Genomic DNA, 17,169 nt, shown 5'->3' on the forward strand with positions numbered 1-17,169 from the left:
TCGGAATTTAGATTTACTCCATCTAAAAATGCCAAGTCTTCATCACTCAAGTTATAATTTTCTTGAGGGGTCACAGTTATGGGTGATTCAGATGGAATTAAAGATTCATCCAAAACAAATCGCGAACCAAAATCAAAAAAATTGGATAACTCTGTATTATTTATTCTATCTATTTGCCCTTCTCCGCACGCCATTAAATACATAAATCTGTCTTGAGCATAATTGTAAAACTCCTTGTTACGAAAAAATCCATGTACAAATAACTCAAGCACATCGGCGGCTGAAACGCAATGATTTAAAAGTATAAGGTCATTACCTTCTAAAGCACGAAGAGCGTGTAGTAAAGCCTCACATCTTACACTGGCTCGATGACCTAATCGCTGCAGCTCCATTATCGCCTTCCACGTACTGAAGACACGAGAATAGTCATCAAGCCCGCGTAAAACTTCATGCAGGAAAAGTTCATCAATCATATTGAACTCACCAGTTGAACACAGGAAATCCATCTAAAACAAAAAAAAGACAAGATTTTGAGTTCTATGTAATAAAAAAATCTAGCAAAACAGGCAATAATCAATAACTTGCTTTGAAAACTGTAAAAAACTTGTTTATTAATTACTGGTTAAAAAAACAAGCTCAGCTAAACAAATGTTCATTAAATTACTTTTAAAAATCTTGTTTACTAAGTGTTGGTTAAATAATTAATGGTTAAAAAACATGCTCAGCTCAAAAAGTGTTCATTAAATTGGTTTTAAAAAAGTCTTGTTTACCAAGTGTTTTCAATAAATATATTAATAATAATAATTATGAAATACACTCACCTTCTAATTCTTAGTTGTTCTTCAAAAACTGTTAAAAATGGCCTCGCTAATGTTTATTCTGCAACTGGAGGGTCCACACACTGTAAAACAGTAATAATATTTTCACTAAATTCAGTACTACTATTAGCACTAGTAATAATTATTTTAAAATAAGTCAAGGATAAACAACGCGTTAGGTCCAACGGCGTACAATAAAATGATATTAAAACGGAATATTATATTATTATATGTGTCATTACATTAAACAAGTTTACGCATGTTTTGACGTAATCATGTGGTAAGTATTGCCACCTAGCGGCCTTATTCAAAAGCATTCAGTATAGTATTAAGTCGTCTGCAAACGGGTTCATAAAACAACACGTCTCTGTGCATTTTTTTCCGATTCACATTCTATACGTGTTTCCAATAACAGTACAAATCTATGTGGTATTGTTTCAATTGCAAAATATCCTAAGACCCATTCTGTCCATCGCAATATTTATTCTCAAACTAAATATACCAAAACAAAAGGTCCTCATTCTGTACTGCGGCCCACCGTAAAATTTATACTTAAACTAAGTATAGCAAAAGAAAAGGCCCTCAGTCTGTACTGCGCCCCACCGCAAAATTTATTCTCAATCTAACTATACCAAAACAAAAGGCCCTCATTCTGTACTGCGCGCCACCGCAATATTTATTCTCAAACTAAGTATCGCAAAAAAAGTCCTCATTCCGCACTCTATAATTAAGCTTCCCCCTAAATAGTCCGTGAATATTCTTAGTATGGGCTAGCTACCCTTTAAGTATCCCCTAATAGTCCTTGAATATTTTTAGTAATGGCTAACTACCCTTTAAGCATTTTTAATATCCCCTAAATACTGATTAATTATCCTTACTATGGGATAACTACCCTTTAAATATACCCTAATAGTCCTTAAATATCCTTAGTATGGGCTAACTACCCTTTAAGTATCCCCTAATAGTTCTTGAATATTTTTAGTAAGGGCTAACTACCCTTTAATTATTCTTGATATCCTCTGATTATTCCTTGATTAACCTTACTATGGGCTAACTAGCCTTTAAGTATTCTTAATATCCCCTGATTATTCCTTGATTAACCTTACTATGGGCTAACTAGCCTTTGAATATCCCCTAAATAGTCGCTGACCATATTTAGTATTCCGTAACTACCCCTTGATTATCTTTAGTATACCCTACTTAGCCCCTAAATAGTCGCTGACCATCTTTAGTATTCCGTAACTACCCCCTTGACTATCTTTAGTATACTCTAATTAGCCCCTGCCTATCTTTAGTATTCCGTAACTAACCCCTGATTACCACCTAAATAGACTTTAACTATTCTTAGTTTGCCCCCTTTTTTCTCTGTTACTAACACATTGTGTCTTACTAAATTGTCTTCGCATTCTAGTTTGCGTAAATAATCCATCGCAAAATCCATAAAATAAGCAAATGTGTCACATTATAGTCTGTGGCTTGCAGTCTAAATATCATAAAGGGTAGTGAATCGGCTCATATTCCTACAGGCTACAATACAAATTGACCTAAAGCATTTTCATTTATTTTTATTTTACAAACTAGGCAACACATATACTTTTTCTGCACTTGTAAATAAAGTATATCAAAAAACCACTCCCATTTCATAATAATTGCTTATTTATTAATCTCTTTAAATCAAAAATCTTCCATTACCATTCACTAACTAAACACAAAGTATTAAGATTTACCAACACTGCTACAGGAAGTTGAGTCACTTCCTGTTCTCTTCATTCTAACCAGACACGCCGCTTACAAGTGCTATTATGTGCAAACATTAAATATGTGTTATAATAAGAAGAATTTATAAAGGTAAGTTTAATATTTTTAGCAATAAATTATTTAGTATGTATATGCTTTTATTATGTATTATTTAGTATGTATCTGCTTACAAATTCATAAAACAGGTCGCTTCCACTAGGGATAATATATTTTCAACTTTCTATTCCTGTGGTTTTCGTGATTCTTGATATATATGTACATGATTTTATGTGTTGTGCTTAATTTATTATTAAATATAAACGTGATTTTTTATATACATTAAACAATTGTTTAGCAAATGGTGTCCATGTGAAAAAACGTGCGTGCATTTATACGGAAGTATGCGTACAATAAATAGTTCAAGCCGTAGCAGTCAGTGGGACGACTTGGGCAATGGGGACCAGTTGTCGACAGGGACAAGATGGGTATCATTCGATTCGTATTAACGAGTAGATCAATAATTGATATGCCATTTTCCCGAAAATTCAATTTTTACCCGGGAAATTAATAAAAATTCGGGATTTTGAGCAATGGGGACTAGTTGTCAACGGGGACGAGATGGGTATCATTCGATTCGTATTAACGAGTAGATCAATAATGGATATGCCATTTTCCCGAAAATTCAATTTTTACCCGGGAAATTAATAAAAATTCGGGATTTTGAGCAATGGGGACCAGTTGTCGACAGGGACGAGATGGGTATCATTCGATTCGTATTATCGAGTAGATCAATAATTGATATGCCATTTTCCTGAAAATTCAATTTTTACCCGGGAAATTAATAAAAATTCGGGATTTTGAGCAATGGGGACTAGTTGTCGACGGGGACGAGATGGGTATCATTCGATTCGTATTAACGAGTAGATCAATAATTGATATGCCATTTTCCCGAAAATTCAATTTTTACCCGGGAAATTAATAAAAATTCGGGATTTTGAGCAATGGGGACTAGTTGTCGACGGGGACGAGATGGGTATCATTCGATTCGTATTAACGAGTAGATCAATAATTGATATGCCATTTTCCCGAAAATTCAATTTTTACCCGGGAAATTAATAAAAATTCGGGATTTTGAGCAATGGGGACTAGTTGTCGACGGGGACGAGATGGGTATCATTCGATTCGTATTATCGAGTAGATCAATAATTGATATGCCATTTTCCCGAAAATTCAATTTTTACCCGGGAAATTAATAAAAATTCGGGATTTTGGGCAATGGGGACCAGTTGTCGACAGGGACGAGATGGGTATCATTCGATTCGTATTAACAAGTAGATCAATAATTGATATGCCATTTTCCCGAAAATTCAATTTTTACCCGGGAAATTAATAAAAATTCGGGATTTTGAGCAATGGGGACTAGTTGTCGACGGGGACGAGATGGGTATCATTCGATTCGTATTAACGAGTAGATCAATAATTGATATGCCATTTTCCCGAAAATTCAATTTTTACCCGGGAAATTAATAAAAATTCTGGATTTTGAGCAATGGGGACCAGTTGTCGACAGGGACGAGATGGGTATCATTCGATTCGTATTATCGAGTAGATCAATAATTGGTATGCCATTTTCCCGAAAATTCAATTTTTACCCGGGAAATTAATAAAAATTCGGGATTTTGAACAATGGGGACTAGTTGTCGACGGGGACGAGATGGGTATCATTCGATTCGTATTAACGAGTAGATCAATAATTGATAAGCCATTTTCCCGAAAATTCAATTTTTACCCGGGAAATTAATAATAATTCGTGATTTTGAGCAATGGGGACCAGTTGTCGACAGGGACGAGTTGGGTATCATTCGATTCGTATTAACGAGTAGATCAATAATTGATACCCCATTTTCCCGAAAATTCAATTTTTACCCGGGAAATTAATAAAAATTCGGGATTTTGAGCAATGGGGACTAGTTGTCGACGGGGACGAGATGGGTATCATTCGATTCGTATTAACGAGTAGATCAATAATTGATATGCCTTTTTCCCGAAAATGCAATTTTAACCCGGGATATTAATAAAAACTCGGGATTTTGGGCAATGGGGACCAGTTGTCGACAGGGACGAGATGGGTATCATTCGATTCGTATTAACGAGTAGATCAATAATTGATATGCCATTTTCCCGAAAATTCAATTTTTACCCGGGAAATTAATAAAAATTCGGGATTTTGGACAATGGGGACCAGTTGTCGACAGGGACAAGATGGGTATCATTCGATTCGTATTAATGAGTAGATGAATAATTGATATGCCATTTTCCCGAAAATTCAATTTTTACCCGGGAAATAAATAAAAATTCGGGATTTTGAGCAATGGGGACCAGTTGTCGAGAGGGACGAGATGGGTATCATTCGATTAGTATTAACGAGTAGATCAATAATTGATATGCCATTTTCCCGAAAATTCAATTTTAAAACGAAAAATTAATAAAAATTCGGTATTTTGAGCAAAGGGGACCAGTTGTCGACAGGGACGAGATGGATATCATTCGGTTCGTACTAACGAGTAGATCAATAATTGATATGCCATTTTCCCGAAAATCATATTTTAACCCAGGAAACTAATAAAAATTCGTGATTTTGGGCAATGGGGACCAGTTGTCGACAGGAACGAGATGGGTATCATTCGATTCGTATTAACGAGTAGATCAATAATTGATATGCCATTTTCCCGAAAATGCAACTTTAACCCGGGATATTAATAAAAACTCGGGATTTTGGGCAATGGGGACTAGTTGTCGACGGCAACGAGATGGGTATCATTCGATTCGTATTAACGAGTAGATCAATAATTGATATGCCATTTTCCCGAAAATTCAATTTTTACCCGGGAAATTAATAAAAATTCGGGATTTTGAGCAATGGGGACTAGTTGTCGACGGGGACGAGATGGGTATCATTCGATTCGTATTAACGAGTAGATCAATAATTGATATGCCATTTTCCCGAAAATTCAATTTTTACCCGGGAAATTAATAAAAATTCGGGATTTTGAGCAATGGGGACTAGTTGTCGACGGGGACGAGATGGGTATCATTCGATTCGTATTATCGAGTAGATCAATAATTGATATGCCATTTTCCCGAAAATTCAATTTTTACCCGGGAAATTAATAAAATTTCGGGATTTTGGGCAATGGGGACCAGTTGTCGACAGGGACGAGATGGGTATCATTCGATTCGTATTAACAAGTAGATCAATAATTGATATGCCATTTTCCCGAAAATTCAATTTTTACCCGGGAAATTAATAAAAATTCGGGATTTTGAGCAATGGGGACTAGTTGTCGACGGGGACGAGATGGGTATCATTCGATTCGTATTAACGTGTAGATCAATAATTGATATGCCATTTTCCCGAAAATTCAATTTTTACCCGGGAAATTAATAAAAATTCTGGATTTTGAGCAATGGGGACCAGTTGTCGACAGGGACGAGATGGGTATCATTCGATTCGTATTATCGAGTAGATCAATAATTGGTATGCCATTTTCCCGAAAATTCAATTTTTACCCGGGAAATTAATAAAAATTCGGGATTTTGAGCAATGGGGACTAGTTGTCGACGGGGACGAGATGGGTATCATTCGATTCGTATTAACGAGTAGATCAATAATTGATATGCCATTTTCCCGAAAATTCAATTTTTACCCCGGAAATTAATAATAATTCGTGATTTTGAGCAATGGGGACCAGTTGTCGACAGGGACGAGTTGGGTATCATTCGATTCGTATTAACGAGTAGATCAATAATTGATATCCCATTTTCCCGAAAATTCAATTTTTACCCGGGAAATTAATAAAAATTCGGGATTTTGAGCAATGGGGACTAGTTGTCGACGGGGACGAGATGGGTATCATTCGATTCGTATTAACGAGTAGATCAATAATTGATATGCCATTTTCCCGAAAATGCAATTTTAACCCGGGATATTAATAAAAACTCGGGATTTTGGGCAATGGGGACCAGTTGTCGACAGGGACGAGATGGGTATCATTCGATTCGTATTAACGAGTAGATCAATAATTGATATGCCATTTTCCCGAAAATTCAATTTTTACCCGGGAAATTAATAAAAATTCGGGATTTTGGACAATGGGGACCAGTTGTCGACAGGGACAAGATGGGTATCATTCGATTCGTATTAATGAGTAGATGAATAATTGATATGCCATTTTCCCGAAAATTCAATTTTTACCCGGGAAATAAATAAAAATTCGGGATTTTGAGCAATGGGGACCAGTTGTCGAGAGGGACGAGATGGGTATCATTCGATTAGTATTAACGAGTAGATCAATAATTGATATGCCATTTTCCCGAAAATTCAATTTTAAAACGAAAAATTAATAAAAATTCGGGATTTTGAGCAAAGGGGACCAGTTGTCGACAGGGACGAGATGGATATCATTCGGTTCGTACTAACGAGTAGATCAATAATTGATATGCCATTTTCCCGAAAATCATATTTTAACCCAGGAAACTAATAAAAATTCGTGATTTTGGGCAATGGGGACCAGTTGTCGACAGGAACGAGATGGGTATCATTCGATTCGTATTAACGAGTAGATCAATAATTGATATGCCATTTTCCCGAAAATGCAACTTTAACCCGGGATATTAATAAAAACTCGGGATTTTGGGCAATGGGGACCAGTTGTCGACAGGGACGAGATGGGTATCATTCGATTCGTATTAACGAGTAGATCAATAATTGATATTCCATTTTTCCGGAAAACCAATTTTAACCCGAAAAATTAATAAAAATTCTCGATTTTGGACAATGGGGACCAGTTGTCGACAGGGACAAGATGGGTATGATTCGATTCGTATTAACGAGTAGATCAATAATGGATATGCCATTTTCCCGAAAATTCAATTTTTTCCGGGAAATTAATAAAAACTCGGGATTTTGGGCAATGGGGACCAGTTGTCGACGGGGACGAGATGGGTATCATTCGATTCGTATTAACAAGTAGATCAATAATTGAAATTTCATTTTCCCGAAAATTCAATTTTTACCCGGGAAATTAATAAAAATTCGGGATTTTGAGCAATGGGGACTAGTTGTCGACGGGGACGAGATGGGTATCATTCGATTCGTATTAACGAGTAGATCAATAATTGATATGCCATTTTCCCGAAAATTCAATTTTTACCCGGGAAATTAATAAAAATTCGGGATTTAGGGCAATGGGGACCAGTAGTCGACAGGGGCGAGATGAATATCATTCGATTCGTATTAACAAGTAGATCAATAATTGATATGCCATTTTCCCAAAAATTCAAATTTTACCCGTGAAAATTAATAGAAATTCGGGATTTTGGGCAATGGGGACCACTTGTCGACAGGGAGGAGATGGGTATCATTCGATTCGTATTAACGAGTAGATCAATAATTGATATGCCATTTTCCCGAAAATCCAATTTTTACCCGGGAAATTAATAAAAATTCGGGATTTTGAGCAATGTGGACCAGTTGTCGAGAGGGACGAGATGGGTATCATTCGATTCGTATTAACGAGTAGATCAATAATTAATATGCCATTTCCCCGAAAATTCAATTTTTACCCGGGAAATTAATAAAAATTCGGGATTTTAACCAATGGGGACTAGTTGTCGACGGGGACGAGATGGGTATCATTCGATTCGTATTAACGAGTAGATCAATAATTGAAATTTCATTTTCCCGAAAATTCAATTTTTACCCGGGAAATTAATAAAAATTCGGGATTTTGAGCAATGGGGACTAGTTGTCGACGGGGACGAGATGGGTATCATTCGATTCGTATTAACGAGTAGATCAATAATTGATATGCCATTTTCCCCAAAAATTCAATTTTTACCCGGGAAATTAATAAAAATTCGGGATTTAGGGCAATGAAGACCAGTAGTCGACAGGGGCGAGATGAATATCATTCGATTCGTATTAACAAGTAGATCAATAATTGATATGCCATTTTCCCGAAAATTCAAATTTTACCCGGGAAATTAATAGAAATTCGGGATTTTGGGCAATGGGGACCACTTGTCGACAGGGAGGAGATGGGTATCATTCGATTCGTGTTATCGAGTAGATCAATAATTGATATGCCATTTTCCCGAAAATCCAATTTTTACCCGGGAAATTAATAAAAATTCGGGATTTTGAGCAATGGGGACCAGTTGTCGACAGGGACGAGATGGGTATCATTCGATTCGTATTAACGAGTAGATCAATAATTAATATGCCATTTTCCCGAAAATTCAATTTTTACCCGGGAAATTAATAAAAATTCGGGATTTTAAGCAATGGGGACTAGTTGTCGACGGGGACGAGATGGGTATCATTCGATTCGTATTAACGAGTAGATCAATAATTGAAATGCCATTTTCCCGAAAATTCAATTTTTACCCGGGAAATTAATAAAAATTCGGGATTTTGAGCAAAGGGGACCACTTGTCGACAGGGACGAGATGGGTATCGTTCGGTTCGTATTATCGAGTAGATCAATAATTGATATGCCATTTTCCCGAAAATTCAATTTTCACCCGAGAAATTAATAAAAATTCGGGATTTTGGGCAATGGGGACCACTTGTCGACAGGGACGAGATGGGTATCATTCGATTCGTATTAACGAGTAGATCAATAATTGATATGCCATTTTCCCGAAAATTCAATTTTTACCCGGGAAATTAATAAAAATTCGGGATTTTGAGCAATGGAGACTAGTTGTCGACGGGGACGAGGTGGGAATCATTCGATTCGTATTAACGAGTAGATCAATAATTGATATAACATTTTCCCGAAAATTCAATTTTTATCCGGGAAATTAATAAAAATTCGGGATTTTGAGCAATGGGGACCAGTTGTCGACAGGGACGAGATGGGTATCATTCGATTCGTATTAACGAATAGATCAATAATTGATATGCCATTTTCCCGAAAATTCAATTTTTTACTCGGGAAATTAATAAAAATTCGGGATTTTGAGCAATGGGGACTAATTGTCGACGGGGACGAACTGGGTATCATTCGATTCGTATTAACGAGTAGATCAATAATTGATATGCCATTTTCCCGAAAATTCAATTTTTACCCGGGAAATTAATAATAATTCGTGATTTTGAGCAATGTGGACCAGTTGTCGACAGGGACGAGTTGGGTATCATTCGATTCGTATTAACGAGTAGATCAATAATTGATATCCCATTTTCCCGAAAATTCAATTTTTACCCGGGAAATTAATAAAAATTCAGGATTTTGAGCAATGGGGACTAGTTGTCGACGGGGACGAGATGGGTATCATTCGATTCGTATTAACGAGTAGATCAATAATTGATATTCCATTTTTCCGAAAAACCAATTTTAACCCGAAAAATTAATAAAAATTCTGGATTTTGGACAATGGGGACCAGTTGTCGACAGGGACAAGATGGATATGATTCGATTCGAATTAACGAGTAGATCAATAATGGATATGCCATTTTCCCGAAAATTCAATTTTTACCCGGGAAATTAATAAAAACTCGGGATTTTGGGCAATGGGGACCAGTTGTCGACGGGGACGAGGTGGGAATCATTCGATTCGTATTAACGAGTAGATCAATAATTGATATAACATTTTCCCGAAAATTGAATTTTTACCCGGGAAATTAATGAAAATTCGGGATTTTGAGCAATGGGGACCAGTTGTCGACAGGGACGAGATGGGTATCATTCGATTCGTGTTATCGAGTAGATCAATAATTGATATGCCATTTTCCCGAAAATTCAATTTTTACCCGGGAAATTAAAAAAAAATTCGAGATTTTGGGCAATGGGGACCAGTTGTCGACAGGGACGAGATGGGTATCATTCGATTCGTGTTATCGAGTAGATCAATAATTGATATGCCATTTTCCCGAAAATTCAAATTTTACCCGGGAAATTAATAGAAATTCGAGATTTTGGGCAATGGGGACCACTTGTCGACAGGGAGGAGATGGGTATCATTCGATTCGTATTAACGAGTAGATGAATAATTGATATGCCATTTTCCCGAAAATTCAATTTTTACCCGGGAAATAAATAAAAATTCGGGATTTTGAGCAATGGGGACCAGTTGTCGAGAGGGACGAGATGGGTATCATTCGATTAGTATTGACGAGTAGATGAATAATTGATATGCCATTTTCCCGAAAATTCAATTTTTACCCGGGAAATAAATAAAAATTCGGGATTTTGAGCAATGGGGACCAGTTGTCGAGAGGGACGAGATGGGTATCATTCGATTAGTATTAACGAGTAGATCAATAATTGATATGCCATTTTCCCGAAAATTCAATTTTAAAACGAAAAATTAATAAAAATTCGGGATTTTGAGCAAAGGGGACCAGTTGTCGACAGGGACGAGATGGGTATCATTCGGTTCGTATTATCGAGTAGATCAATAATTGATATGCCATTTTCCCGAAAATCATATTTTAACCCGGGAAACTAATAAAAATTCGTGATTTTGGGCAATGGGGACCAGTTGTCGACAGGAACGAGATGGGTATCATTCGATTCGTATTAACGAGTAGATCAATAATTGATATGCCATTTTCCCGAAAATCCAATCGACGATATGAAGATAGAAATCGTTGTATGTAGTCTAAGAGAAGACCATTCAAGCGCAATGACAGCAACAGCAAGGGACGACTATTATTTAATGTTATAGACCCGTCGGAGTAGGCGACAAACTCAACTGACTTACAATGTAAGCTTTGTATGGCAACGGGGAACAGAATACCAAGTAAACCCATACGCAACAGACTACAGGGAGGTGATATTCATGCCCAAAAGCCGTTTCTTCTGTATCTACAATACAGCATCGAGTCTTAGAACCTAGGCTGCAGAACATTGCGAATGGTTCGTGATGACTAGATTTGTATTCCTGCAGGTGGCAAGGTTTAATTTGCAGTCCGACAATCGACACACGCACATCTAGAGAGAAACATCAAAAACGTAATTGTCCCACAAATGTGAGTAAAATATTCAATATGGTGGTGGTAAAATTCATGTATGGGCCGACATCTGTAATGACTAATGTACCGACCTGTATATCATATGGAATTGGGGCACGATAGCTTAGTGATAAAAATTATTTATTTATTTATAAATATTTCGCGTCATTACTAGTATCTAAGCCCGTCACGTATAAGGGATGATGTTCATCGGCAGCTCATTATCCGGTGAAGTTTGAAGGTAGAAAACCACCCGGGACCAGTACCGTAGCCATAATTTTTCAGAAGGGGTCAAATGAAAGGTCCAAGAAAACTTTGAGGGGGCCATCTCCAATGAATGACACATACATTCACACAAACATATATGGCTCAGTGGTAGAGCGTTCACCTCTGGTGCTAGGGGTCTCGGGTTCAAACCCTGCTCCCGCCAAGTGAACTTTGTGGTGGACAAACACCGTGTGCGTGGGTTTTCTCGGGGTTCTTCCGTTTCCTCCTACATTCTTCATTCCACCATTTCATTCATTACTCATCATCACCGTCTCCTTTAGCCTAATCGGCATAACCGTGGGACGTAAAACTCAAAAATTTCCTTTCCATTTACACATACATATGGCTTGGTTTTGTAAGTAAATATGACTTCAAATATTATGAGTTTGGAAATACATTGTATATACGAGCACGTGCGTCGTGTGTGCATATGTATGGTTGTATGGTTGCGTATAGTCTGTCCGTTTTAAGCTTTAATCCCTAGCATGAGACAAGACAATAACTACATATGTCTGGCAATAATCTAATTAAGGGTGTTCAGTAACAGCTACTGACCTATTGGATTACACATGATTACTGCTATATCTATAATATTTGTCTATAAAATATTGATAGTCAAAGCTAGAGCTACCATACGTCCTCATTTATGCGAACGTGTCCACATTTTGAGATAAGAATTTCCGTCCGCTTATTTTTGTATCGTAGTCCTATGTGAACATACTGTCAAATTAAATATTTAAATAGTTAAATCTAGACACACCATGATTCTATTTCTCATTGCTGTGCTTATTACATTATTTTAGAACTGTATATCAGTCAGGGAAGGATGATAGTACTTTCAAAGTACAAGAGTGCCCTCTGCTTTGGAATATGGAGATTTACTAAAGGCCCCATGAGTCAAGTGCGATTTTTAGGGAGCGGTGGCTCACTGGTAGGGTGATCGCTTTTGGTGCAGAGCTAATTGGCTCGATCCCAGCCCGCGCCAAGTGAACTTCGTGGTTGCAAAACACCGTGTGTGGATTTTCTCAGAGTTCTTCCGTTTTTTCTCCACTTCCTTCATTCCACTATTTCATTCATTTCTCATCACCACCGTCCCCTTTTGCCTAGTCAACATAACGGTGGGGCGTAAAGCTTAAATATTTAATTTCAATTCATTTTTCAAGTGAGATTTACATTACGTGGCGTAGTGAAGCTGTAATTCCGGTGTGTACAGTTCCATTACAGGCTAAGTGGATTGAGTAGACTATACACAAGCAGTATATATATATATATATATATATATATATATATATATATATATATATATATATATATATATATATATATATATATATATATATATATATATATAGTGTGTGTGTGTTTAATACGACAAACAGAGCACATATATAGGTATTCCATCACCTCGATGCCATTGCGGCAGAAGCTCCTTCCTGGCTAAGTGGTTAGCGTACGCGCCTTTGGCGTCGAAGACAAGGGTTCGATTCTTAGAGGGAACTTCTGTAGTTCAGATCCCACATTAAGTTGTGGGTCTAATATATTATCGCTGCTAAATGGTCGCTAAATTCAAAATCAAATGAATTCATTGCGGCAGCTTCACTGACCCCATTCCTACGCTAATACATAGAAATATAAATGACTGAAAAAGAAACAGATAGAATTAGCATTATAGCTTATGAACATATGGAATAAAACTAAAATAAGCATAATTACCTGTATTCTTTCGGTCTCCGAAGCTCGTGGATGGTGGTTGTGTTCTCCGCTTTGGGAAAAAACACGTTCAATAATTTGATCGGTACAAAGTCTTCCTTTGCACTTGTGTGAGTGATATAATACACACTTCCAAAAAGTTTTTGTTCCTTTTGTTTTTTCCTTTATATACTGAAATTCTTTATATACAACTTTCTGAGTAGATACAATCGTAGGTTTTTCTTCCATTATGCCTTTCAGCATAAAAAGAAAAAAAACAGATAAACTTACAATACTAGCAATCGAATGTATACTTGTTGTACTCCGATACGATGTAGTCCGAAGCTCAATTCATACTACTGTGTGTAGAGGAACGTAGAATATGCTTGGAAAGGATTTATTTTACCCTCCTTTAATCGACCCTTGAAAATAACAATTACTTCTCAATATTATTTTCATTGTTAGTATGTTCACATTCAGGAAAAAGCAGACCGCTTGCTTCAGCATTGTTGTTAACAATTTTTAATATAGAAATGTGTTCTTTTAATTTCTTTCTTTTCATTAATATAGTAAGGACTGTTTAGATATGTATTTATTTTAGGTTCTTAAGTAGTCAATTAGAATCTTGATTTGATTTGATTTTGAGTTTAACGTTTCTTTCAGCAGCGAGGCTATATGAGACGTGGACCTACTGATTAACGTGGCATCGGAATCATATGAGTTACGCCGGGAATCGAATTCGTCTCCCCTACATCAACCAATAATAATATTCCATTAATTAGTTGTCTTGCTTTATATAAACCTCTCAAAACTTTCAGAATGTAATTAACTAATTATGCTGTGCATTTTAGAAGCGAGTGAAACCTTTTTTTAATTTCACATTTGCATCGCTTTAGTGTTTCTGAATTGCTATCTCAATCAACAACAATTGAATACCTCCAAGAAAATATTATTTTGTTAATACAAATAATAATAATAATAATAATAATAGTAATAATAATATTGACTGATTGCAGCTACCGTCAAACATGAATTTACTCTTGGATGAATTTGCCTTTGCCATTCTGCCATTGATTGTTTTAAAAGGAAAAACGAATCATTTATGTGCGTGGGTTTTCTCGAGGTTCTCCCGTTTCCTCCCACTTTCTTCATTAAGCTATTTCACTCATTTTTCATCATCACCGTCTGCTTTCGCTTAGCCGGCATAACTTTGGGACGTAAAACTCAAAGATTCCATTTTACTTTTTTACAAATCATTTGTTTCTAAAATCATGAAGATAAATTTACTAGGGATGGGCATGAATCGAGCCAAAGGTAATTTTCTCGAGTCGAGTCGCTGTTTTGAGGTCGAGTTTCGAGTCGAGTCGAGTTTGATAAATGGCTCGCTCGTTCAGCTCGTTTTATCTCGTTTTGAAATCATAGCCTGATTGAGTGATTAGACTGGAAAGCGAAAGCTATGAGAAATATAAGCACTAATGTGGAATACTTTTACTGTTGCTAACGAGAGGGGACATTGCTCGCATCTCGTCTCGTCTCGATAATAGATTTTATAACGAGACAGCTTCAAATATGGTGAACATCAATATAAGTATATACTGTAGTTCTTACCATCAAGGTTCAGACCTGCACAGTCGAAGATTTGAGCCCAAGCAGAAGCCCACCCCGGGAAGTAATGTTAACCGGCTCGACTCGGTTCAACTGAGTGAACAGCTCGAGCCGGCTCGGTTGCGAGAGCCATCGACTTGATTTAAGTAAGCAGATAGCTCGAGCCGGCTCGGTTGACATCACTCAGTTTGACTCTGTTCAGGTGAACCTTCGGCTCGAGAGGGCTCGGTTGAAACGAGTCCATCGGCTCTGCTCACTCGGCTCAACTGAGACGATGGCTCCAGTGGGGTCGGTTAGGGTAAGCCATCAACTCGATTCGGTTCTGCTCAGGTGAGCCACCGGCTCAAGCCGATTCGATTGAGATGAGCCATCGGCTCGAGTTGCCTTGGTTGGGATGAGCTGTTGTCTCGGCTCACTTCTCGGTAGGGATGCGCACGAGACTAGTCGAGATTTAAGACTATTTCGACTCATCTCCAGAAAACGCTGTTTACATACCGTATATATAAGCGTTTTTTTAAAATCATTTACATATTACGTAGCAAATTGCGATACAAGTTTCAATTTTTATCGCAATTTGTAAATTTTGTAGATCATTTTATGCACTATAATGAGTAATTATATAGTCATTAAGTTCAATAAATACGAAAGTACTTGACAATTGCATTCATTATGAAGGAAATTGTGAATTACTTTCGTATTTATTGGATTTCTTATATGAATTTATTATTATTATTATTATTATTATTATTATTATTATTATTATTATTATTATTATTATTATTATTATTATTATTATTATTATTTTCTCGACTAAAAAGATACAAAAAAGAAGAATTCCGTCACTAGTAACATAAAAGCGAAAATGACTTCTAATAAAAATAATAGATCAATGCATTTAATTTTGGGGAGAGTCTATAGGGGTACTTTATAGTTTACGGCTTTTCTCTGCAATCCGTGCTCATTGTTGGAAAAGCATTATATTTTATTATATTATTTGTCAAGTTTAGCGAAATAAGAGTTTTACCACAGCGACAAATTGAACAATTAGGCTCAGAAAAACAACGCATTGGCTGTTCTTTTTTCAAACATACACGCACAAAGAGAGAGCCCATTTGGTCAGGATGTTTTTTGAGTTAGCTTTGTGGCGTCTCGCAAGGAGAAATCTTACAAGTATAGAATGCTGGGTTTTACAAGAGATGTAAATGGGCATCAGCACTTCAAATGAAAAGAGAAAAGAAAAGAGCAAAGTTGCCACACTTGAGACTTACGAAGATGTCAAACATGGGATTGAATTATGCCAGATTTTCAAATTATATTCCTGAACTAATTTTAAAGACCTGTCCTACTTATCTTCATTATTTTAATGAAGTGTTTTAACTGTATTCACGTACAAAGATAATATGACGCTGTGTTACAAAGATAATAAAATAAATTGATAAATAGCAATATATACTGTATATATATATATATATATATATACAGTAAAACCTGTCTTCAACGGACCCTTTATTAAACGGAAATATTTCACGGTCCCATGAATTTTGGAGAACAAAATGTGTAAAACTCCCTTCATTAAGCGGAAACTGTGTTACGCGGACAACGGAAAGAAAAATAAACATTTAACGGAAAATTCTGAGTTCCGGACTACAGCGTTTAGAAGATGTTTAGACATTCTGCGAGACATATACATTACACTGTCTGCGATAAAATGTTCGTTCTTTTGTTAAATATTTATGAACAATGTTGATCTTCCCCAAGCACTACTCATATTCACCCCCACAAATTGTCCTTAATCCCCGCAACTTAATCAAGAATCATACGGAATGTCGGAAAGAAGAAAACGAGATAGAGGAAGAGGAATACGATATCGAGTCCCAAGAAGAGTGTAGAATAAATACATATCAAGATTCTCTAAGAAGTTTGAAGGAACTGCAAAAATTTGCCTTACGAAAAAATGATTCTGATTCACTTAGTATAATTTCTCAGGCTAAACTGTATACGGAAAGTCAAGCAGCCAAGCAGCAATGTACA

The 17,169-nt window shown here is 36.5% G+C and overlaps 1 long non-coding RNA gene across 1 annotated transcript in view; it reads left to right on the top strand.

Moving 5' to 3' along the window:
• Positions 1–2,582: 2,582 nt before the first annotated feature.
• The window catches only part of LOC145664745 (uncharacterized), a 43,763-nt gene continuing 29,176 nt past the window's right edge, over positions 2,583–17,169 (top strand). Inside the window, exon 1 of the long non-coding RNA XR_014127515.1 lies at positions 2,583–2,666. This is a non-coding gene — a long non-coding RNA (uncharacterized LOC145664745). The remainder of the gene's footprint in view (positions 2,667–17,169) is intronic.

This window comes from Thermobia domestica, chromosome 11, assembly GCF_964235325.1.
Source record: "Thermobia domestica chromosome 11, izTheDome1.hap1.1, whole genome shotgun sequence".
NCBI lineage: Eukaryota > Metazoa > Arthropoda > Insecta > Zygentoma > Lepismatidae > Thermobia > Thermobia domestica.